The following is a 9,214-nucleotide window of genomic DNA, read 5'->3' on the forward strand; positions in this document are numbered from 1 at the left end:
TTTTCTAATATCTAATTATTAAACATCTACGTTTATTTTATCAGCTATTTAAAACGTTTTACTTACAATCATCATCTGACGAATCATGATTTTGGTTCTTATTTTCTCCCTGATCTTTGCAGCTTTCTGAAGAAAAAATGGTTTAACGCGATAAAAGTAAGCTTTAACACATATGATTGTAAAAACATTAAATGTTAATTGAAACAGGATAAAAGCATTTAAAGGCTTTTTTGTAATACAAACAAGGGAATCGTAGTCACTTATGTCTTGTTTATGATCATGAAAAATCTAACTTTATAAAGAACCTCACCGATTCTCATAACTTTGAGGGGGGGGGGGGGGGGGGGGGGGGGGGGGGTTAGGGGTGATATTTCAACAGAAAGTTTGCAATGAGTACTAATTGTGACCCCCTACTGACTGACTAGTTTGACTAGACTACAGTACTCATATGACTTTGGCAAAACCACGAAATTAAATATCGACGAAACTTTGTACACATGAATACAAATGAATCCACAGTTCATAATCTTAAAAGACCAATTACATCTTCGCATTATTATAGTACCTTTTCTTTTAATTTCCTACTCGTTGCAATATAGCTTTTTGCAATGATGCGGCGTAAAGCAATACATGAATGAATCAATCAATCAACCAGTCAAATTTTGTAATTAAGGTCATGAAACATTTTATTTTTTTAAGAACCCCACTAATTCCAATAACAAAAAATACACCGAAGACGATATGCACTTTTTATCGACAAGACATTTGTAGAGTTAGTTGGTTAACATTTCAACAATCAGTAAGCATCCCTAGAAGTTCTCACTGCGCATGGTCGACTTGTTTTTGTATTCAGATAAAGCAGAATTGACCAATACCTTTAATTTCACATACAAAATGAAACAAAATATTGCCAAGTTCTTTAATTTCACGTTCAGCGATCAATTTCACAAACAAGATGGAAAAATAGTCCATACTACAAGCATGACAAGGGCATATAAGAGGTGGTAGGGTAACTTCAATTATTGATATCAGGAAATGTATAAAAAGGTTCTAAACCACAAAAATATCTGTAAAAAGATTCATTCAGTTCAAACATACATTATTTTCTTTACTAATGTCTGATTTAACACAGTTGGTCCTATCAATAAACTCATCGTAGATACCAGGATTAAAATTTTGTACGCCAGACGAGCGTTTCGTCTATAAAAGACTCATCAGTGACGATCGAATTAAAAAAGTAAAAAGGCACAAAAATTTACGAAGTTGAAGGTAGGTAAAAAAAAATGAATGGTAGAGTCTTAAAATATGATAAAATCAATACTTCTGTTTAATATACATTATTATCAGATAAATATATTTATGATCTTCAAGATTATTAATACGCGGGAACAGCCTACGTCCACAAAAAACTGTAATTATACGCGTACATTCATAGAGTGGGCTGAAAATAAACCTAGATTGTGTCATTTTCATTGAACGATATCATTTATTTTCTAATTGGTATTTGACCAAGTTTACATACTAATTGATAACTACCATTATTTTTTGTTTTTAAATATAGATAGGAGCTCGTCACGTGTATAATATATACGATGTTGAATTCGTTGATTCCGACTGATGCGTTTTTTCATAATACCTATTAATACGTTCTCTTTTATCAAGAATATTCATGATATCAACAGAGTAATTTTGCATAAAGTTAAATCACAAAAATACTGAACTCCGAGGAAAATCCAAACCAGAAAGTCCCTAATCAAATGGCAAAATCAAAAGCACTACATGTAACACATCAAACGAATGGACAACAACTGTCATATTCCTGACTTGGTACAGGCATTTTCTTATGTAGAGAAATGGTGGATTGAACCTGGTTTTACAGCGCTAAACCTCTCATTTGTATGACAGTGGCATCAATTTCCATTATATTGCGTGAATAAAACAAACAGACATAATAGTTAATAAAATGCTCCGCATGGCGCAGCTTGATACGACCGCAGAGGTCGAACCCTGAACAGTTGGGGCAAGTATGGACACAACATGCAAGCTTGATACAGCTCTGAATTTGGATTGTGATTAAAAAATTTTGACACAGCATAGGTTTCTGACACAGAATGAATGTGGTCTAAGAACTTAAAAATTTTAAATTGGACATTCACCTATTATGGTCCAATATCCAAAATCTAAATACATGGTTTGATTCAGCATATAAAAAAAACCCAAGAATTCAATTTTTGATGAAATTAAACAAAGTTTAATTTTGGACCCTTTTGACCTCAATGTGGACAAAGTTGATAACGGGGCCAAAAATCAAAAATCTAAATACATGGTTAGATTCAGCATATCAAAGAACCCCATATATTCAATTTTTGTTGAAATCAAACAAAGTTTAATTTTGGACCCCGATTTGGACCAACTTGAAAACTGGGCCCATAATCAAAAATCTAAATACATGTTTAGATTCAGCATATCAAAGAACCCCAATAATTAAATTTTTGATAAAATCAAACAAAGTTTAATTTTGGACCCTTTGGACCTCAATATGGACCAATTTAAAAAAAGGGCCCAAAATCCAAAAACTTAAAACACGGTTAGATTCAGCATATTAAAGAACCCCAAGAATTCAAGAATAAAACCCCATTGAAATTGGTCAAGAAATAAGCAATTTATACGAAGTATCTTCTTTTGCACAAAACTGTGCAATTGAATATTTCTTGCTATTGCGCAATACTGTACAATTGACAATTTCTTGCTATTGCGCAATATTGTGCTATTGGATATTTCTTGCTATTGCGCAATACTGTGCAATTGAAGATTTCTTGCTATTGCGCAATACTGTACTGTGCAATTGAAGATTTCTTGCTATTTTGCAATACTGTGCAATTGAAAATTTCTTGCTATTGCACAAAACTTATTATATAATAATTTACACATCCTGTTTGGTGTGTATCTCCTACCATATCATTATTATTTGCTTTTAAATATAAATCAGAAATAACCAACTTAAAATGGAAAATATTAAAAGAAAAAAAAAAGGAAAAAAAGAAAAAAAAGGAAACCCCCCCCCCCCCCAAATTTTTTGAACCCCCTTATGATTCATCACCCCCAAACTAAATCCCAGCCTTCCCTTTGTGGTATGGTACCTTGCAGTACAATTTCAGAGAGATCCATACACTTGAACACAAGTTATTGTCTGGAAACTAGAAAAATGTGTTTTTTGGCCCCTTTTTGGCCCCATATTCCTAAACGTTTAGGGAAATTACCCCCAAACTCAAACCCAGCTTTCCCTTTGTGATATGGAACCTTGTAGTACAATTTCAGAAAGATCCATACACTTACAAGTTATTGCCCTGAAACTAGAAAAATGCTTGTTTTTTGCCTCTTTTTGGCCCCTAATTCCTAAAATATTGAGGCAATTACCCCAATCATCAATCCCAGCCTTCCCTTTGTGGTAAGGTACCTTGCAGTACAATTTCAGAGAGATCCATACAATTGAACACAATTTATTGTCTGGAAACTAGAAAAATGCTTATTTTTGGCCCCTTTTTGGCCCCCAATTCCTTAACGTTTCGGGCAATTTCCCCCAAACTCAATTCCAGCTTTCCCTTTGTGATAAGGAACCTTGTAGTACAATTTCAGAAATATCCAAACACTTACACACAAGTTATTGTCATGAAACTAGAAAAGTGCTTGTTTTTTGCCCCTTTTTTGGCCCCTAATTCCTTAAATTTTGAGGCAATTACCCCCAAAATCAATTCCAGCCTTCCCTTTGTGATATGGAACCTTGTGGTACAATTTCAGAGAGATCCATACACTTACACACAAGTTATTGTCTGGAAGTTACAATCAAAGCACTGTAAGCGCTAAAGGCAGTTAATCAAAAACATGATGAAAACTGTGGCAGTGTTGCTTAAATTGTTTATCACAGCTTGTTATATCTCATGTCTCAGATTTTTTTTTGTCATGTGCTGTACTGATTTCCACTATCCTACACACTTTTCTCTAACAATATACCATTTTTTTCAAACGTTTATTATTCATTTTTAAATTACTTTAAATATGTATCCTTTCGATGATAGATTGTATGAGAAGATGTATGTACACTGTCCCAGGTAAGGGGAAGGTCTGGCGCCAGTAAACATGTTTAACCCTGCCAGATTACGTGTGTGTCTGTCCAAAGTCATTCAGTGGTTGTCATTTGTTGCTGTATATCATATTTATTTTTCATTATTGATTTGTACATAAATCAGGACGCTGGTTTTCTTGTTGGAATTGTTTTACATTTGTCATTTCAAGGCCATTTACAGCTTTATACTATGCAGTATGGGTTTTGCACATTGTTACAGGCCGTATGTGACATACAGATGCTTATTTCTATCAACTTCTCAATACACTGATGAATGAATTTTTCTTATGCAGGAATAATATCATCAGAATTAAGATTTTCCACACAGGTGTATAGCTTAATTCCACTATGTTCTAAGTGGAATTAAGCTATACACCACTGTGGAAAATCTTAATTCTGATGATATTATTCCTGCATAAGAAAAATTCATATGCCACATTAGCATTTTTAGTTAGATCAGCAGGTGTCACTCCGTACAAAAACTGATTTAACTAGATATCATTGAGATGGGAGCCATCTCTGTGGGCCCCGCTGTGAATAATGTGTGGTAAAAAATTTGTATCTTTATCATTGGACATGGGGTTGTCAACTGAAACCAAAGTTTTTGACCTTGACCTTTGAACAAGGAAGTTGTACATAAATTATTACACACCCTCTGGTGTTGGTTTATATACATATCAAGTATAAACTTTGAAATCATAACGGTTCTCAAGATATAGAGCGGACACGATCTTTACCATAGGACATGGGGTTGTCAACTAAAACCAAAGTTTTTGACCTTGAACTTTGACCTAGGAAGTTGTACATACATTATGACACACCCTCTAATGTTGGTTAATATACATGCCAAGTATAAACTTTGAAATCATAACGGTTCTCTAGATATAGAGCGGACACAATTTGTTACGGACGGACGGACGGACGGACGGACAGACAGACAGACAGACGGATGGACAGACTGATCACTATAGGGCGTCCGCCATTCGGCGGGGCCTTAATAATACTGGGAACAATTTGAGGCGTGGTAATTTTATTGTTTATCATGCATGGATCATATTACACAAAAAGATTATGTTGTTAGGCTAGAAATGCGTTTAATTTTCTTTTACATTATTGTACTTCTAAGTGTCCAACCTATTACATTTACATCAAATTTCATACAAATATTTTTTCTGTCTTTTTTTAATATGTTTATATATTTCACTTCTTACATACTTTATAAAACATATTTCATGTATCTGCACATTGTATCATCGTTATGTATTCAAACTATCTTTATATAACTGATACCTGGGTTACTACTTGTATATATATTGATAGTGTGCAATGATACGATGTACATGTATCTCCTACATTTTATAGTAACAGTTGCACAGACATTTCATAGTTCTGATAGTATCATTAGACAGCCTTTAATAGCTGGACCGTTACAGTAAACTCCATGACAAATTATATTCATGTGTTGTAACCCGTGGCAATTTTGTAAAAATTCCTGTCAGAATTCTGAACCAAAATTTGTCTGACTAGTCGTCATATGATAAGACCTGGTAAAAATTTTCATATATACATGTACTTTGATCATATCTGTAGATCATGTACATGTTTAACTATATTCGAAACATCAAAAAGGTCTAATGTTTCATAGCGGTCATGGAATTATTATGATGACTAGTCAATGCAGCTACTAGATAGTCTCATATATTGTACATGTATGTCTTGTCACTTCTAAGATATTAAAGCCAAGAATTGGAATCTAGCTGAAATAAAAACAAATACAAAAATTTATATTGTTTATTTAGACATACAATCATGATAAAATATATTTACACAAGTTTTGTCCATGAAATTGAAAAGAAATCATTTTGGGATCATGGGATATTCTTTTTTTTGGGTTAGATCAAAGTTTGATTTTCGACAAATTAAAAAGATGAGCAGTTTGAGAGTCAGAGAGATAAAATTATGTTAAATTTTATTTCTTTCATTCAATTCTATACATACAATTTACATGTCATTTAATAGTATGCTCTAGTCTGCCTCTGTTGTAAGTTGACTCATGGTCTCTGATAGGTCTATCAGACAGAATTATATTGTAAATACCAAAATTTAGTAGTTAATGTTTATTTGAGTTGACTTTTAGTGGTATCAGTTGGTTGGCGTGGTACGACTTTGCAATAGTGCGAGTTGACTTGCTTCCCTGTGGAGAACACCGAGTTTGTTCAATTTAAGTTCTACGGTACAATGACACAAATCAGATAATGCCTTACTATTACAGCAATCAAAGGTGAGGCCGTCTGATTGACCTGCCTTTAGTAAATGTAAATGACCCGCCCCCTCCAAGTCCATGATGTTACTTGAGATCTATACCAAGATTGGAATAAATAAACGGTTGGTCGAACATTCTTGGACTTTACACTTATTGAAAGATATAGCTTCTTTAAAATTAGCCATAAATCAAGATTTTCTTTAGGCCCAAAAATAAAAAAAGTTCTGGTTTAGAAAAAATGTCATAAACATTGAAATGTCAAAGTCGGACGACAGGCACTTGTTTTTATGCATGGGAAGATCCACTATCAACGTATATTATGAGCTCCTAAATCTTCCCATGGATATAAACAAGTGCCTGAGAGTCGGTAACTGGCTTCATGTCATGATCAAGATAATTTAGATCGAATTTTTCTATCCGCATATATTTCCCAATTCACATTTGCTGATTTTATTCATTTTTCAGACATCCGTACCTGTATACAGTAATATATGAATGGGTTTTCTACATTTTCGTGTGACTTACTATGATCAAACGATCTTTCTAGGTCTATTATCCATATCACATTCTACTGTCATTCTCTGTAAAATTGACATATTTACAAGGTCACACTAATTAGAGACAAGAAGCGACAAGAAGCGTCATGAAGTACGTAGGGCTACTAAATGCAACAGAATTTAAAACTTTACAAAACAGAAAAATATCAACTGTAATTAATTGACTTTTCTTTAAATTTATTATTTTAATAGTATATAAACTTTCTTGTCTCTAAATTTATCCTCTTGTCGCAAATTCATTCTTCCTGTCGCTAACTTTTTTCTACTTGTCGCTTATTGTCTCTACAATCTTCTTTTCGCATATTAGTGAGACCTTCTTGATTTTCTTGATTTCCGGTTTAAATATTTCATTCATAAAAACAAGTGTAAACACCACCTGTTGGTGCATTAATACTTGACAAGGTCATTTATGTGAAAACGGAATAATATGAAAGGAAGAAATTCAAATGTGAATACACAATTTATTAACACTCATCTCAAACAAAAAGAATATCATGATTAACAATAATTACCCTTCTATCATCAGAATCCTCCAAATTTAAACGGTACGTAAATTTCGTCTTCTAAGTTAAAATTGCCGCCAACTTAGACTACTGTAATACGTAGTGCCGACAAACAATATTCCTACGACATTTGCCATTTGGGAAATGTAAACAACTTGTCTTTAGAGATTTTCGGCGATTAAATATTTCATACAATTGTTCTTTGACATCTTAGCCAAAAGTACAGGGAAAAATAAATTACATAAGGATTTCTATTGAGCACTACTTCCTATGTGCAACTTCGAAAGTTTTGGGTTGTTCGACGATCATTTAAGGTTTTTCTGGTCATATTTTTTGTATTCCAGAATTGATAGTACGAAAAAAGTGCCCAATTAGTTATTAATAACATATTAGCCAGCTAGATAATAACAACAACACTTTTTTCACCATTCAGTGGGAAGAACACAAATCTAGGGCGGTAGCATAAGGCAGCTTAACTGCCTAAAAATGCTTATTTTTGGCCCCTTTTTTGCCCCTTATTCCTTAACTGTTGGTACCATAACCCCCAAAATCAATCCCAACCTTCCTTTTGTGGTATTGAACCTTATGGTAAAATTTCATAGAGATCCATTCACTTAAACTAAAGTTAGAGTGCGAAAACCAATGTGTCTTCGGACGACGACGACGACGACGCCAACGTCATACCAATATTGATCGCAAAATTTTTGCGGTCGTATAAAAATGTAAAATAGGGGTACAGCAGCCAACACCGTGTCACAATCTTAATCACAAAAAAAACGAACAAATATTTAACAAAGAAGTACAAAAAAGCGTATATTACATTTTGCATATGTTCCCTTGTCCCATGGTATTATCATTTATACCAAGGGGGTATACTGTCTGCAGTCGTTTAACCAAAGACAGTTCGATAATTTTACGAGAATATTCAAATGTGTATGTATTGTCCTTGTTGTCTCTGGACCATTTCGAGTGGTTGGAAATTTATATATTGTGGTAGTGTTTACCTAAATGTTGATTCCATTTGCTTCAAGAAAATAAAAGTTAAAAATTAAAAGTCTCTGCTAAAACCTTCAGAATGACCAAAAAACTTGTGCACTAAATAAAAATGAACACATGTAGTGATGTGAGGTATATGTCAATAAGACAACACATCGCTATGGTAGTATAGACTACAAGTAGTTATTGTTTGTACTTACCAAAGATTGTATTGTTACAGTCTAATTGATATTTGTCTCCATTTCTGACTTTAAAAACGATTTTTGATGCAGTATTCTCGTTTGCAACCAAATTTATGTACAGATCTTCGTGATAGCTGGAATTAGTGGTACAAAATTCTGGTATGTTCGATGCTTGGTCATTGCATGAATATGTATGTTGTAGAACTGTATCCTGAAGATTAACAAACTGTGTTACAGTGAGAAAACTAAGAAAATAGACAGTCTGCTTAACCAAGCAAATAGTCAGTCTGCTAATGAACACCTTTATATTGACATAATAATTATTTTTCGTGTTGCTGATCATTTACATGTTTATTAACCCAGCTCCCACTTGGTTTAGATAATAAACAAAACAACACAAACAAATAGTTTAAAAAACTACGTTTCATGTTAAACAAGTCAAAATCAGGTTGCCAAATTGCTGAAATTTTCAGAATAAATAGACCTTGTCATGATGTTCATTTTTGTATTTTACATTTTATTGTCTTATCGTTTGTAGTCCAAATAATTATAAAATTGCCTTCCCATACCAAAATTGTCATGAAAATTGT

At 33.4% G+C, this 9,214-nt stretch overlaps 1 long non-coding RNA gene across 1 annotated transcript; it reads right to left on the reverse strand.

Annotated features, from left to right (window-relative positions):
* Positions 1-5,136: 5,136 nt before the first annotated feature.
* On the reverse strand, positions 5,137-8,132 carry LOC127704750 (uncharacterized). The gene is made up of 2 exons (XR_007983480.1): positions 6,912-8,132; positions 5,137-5,880 (listed from the first exon to the last, which is right to left on the reverse strand). It is a non-coding gene; the product is annotated as an uncharacterized LOC127704750 (long non-coding RNA).
* Between the last annotated feature and the right edge of the window lie 1,082 nt (positions 8,133-9,214).

This window comes from Mytilus californianus, unplaced genomic scaffold (assembly GCF_021869535.1).
Source record: "Mytilus californianus isolate M0D057914Y unplaced genomic scaffold, xbMytCali1.0.p SCAF_6, whole genome shotgun sequence".
In the NCBI taxonomy this organism is placed as follows: domain Eukaryota; kingdom Metazoa; phylum Mollusca; class Bivalvia; order Mytilida; family Mytilidae; genus Mytilus; species Mytilus californianus.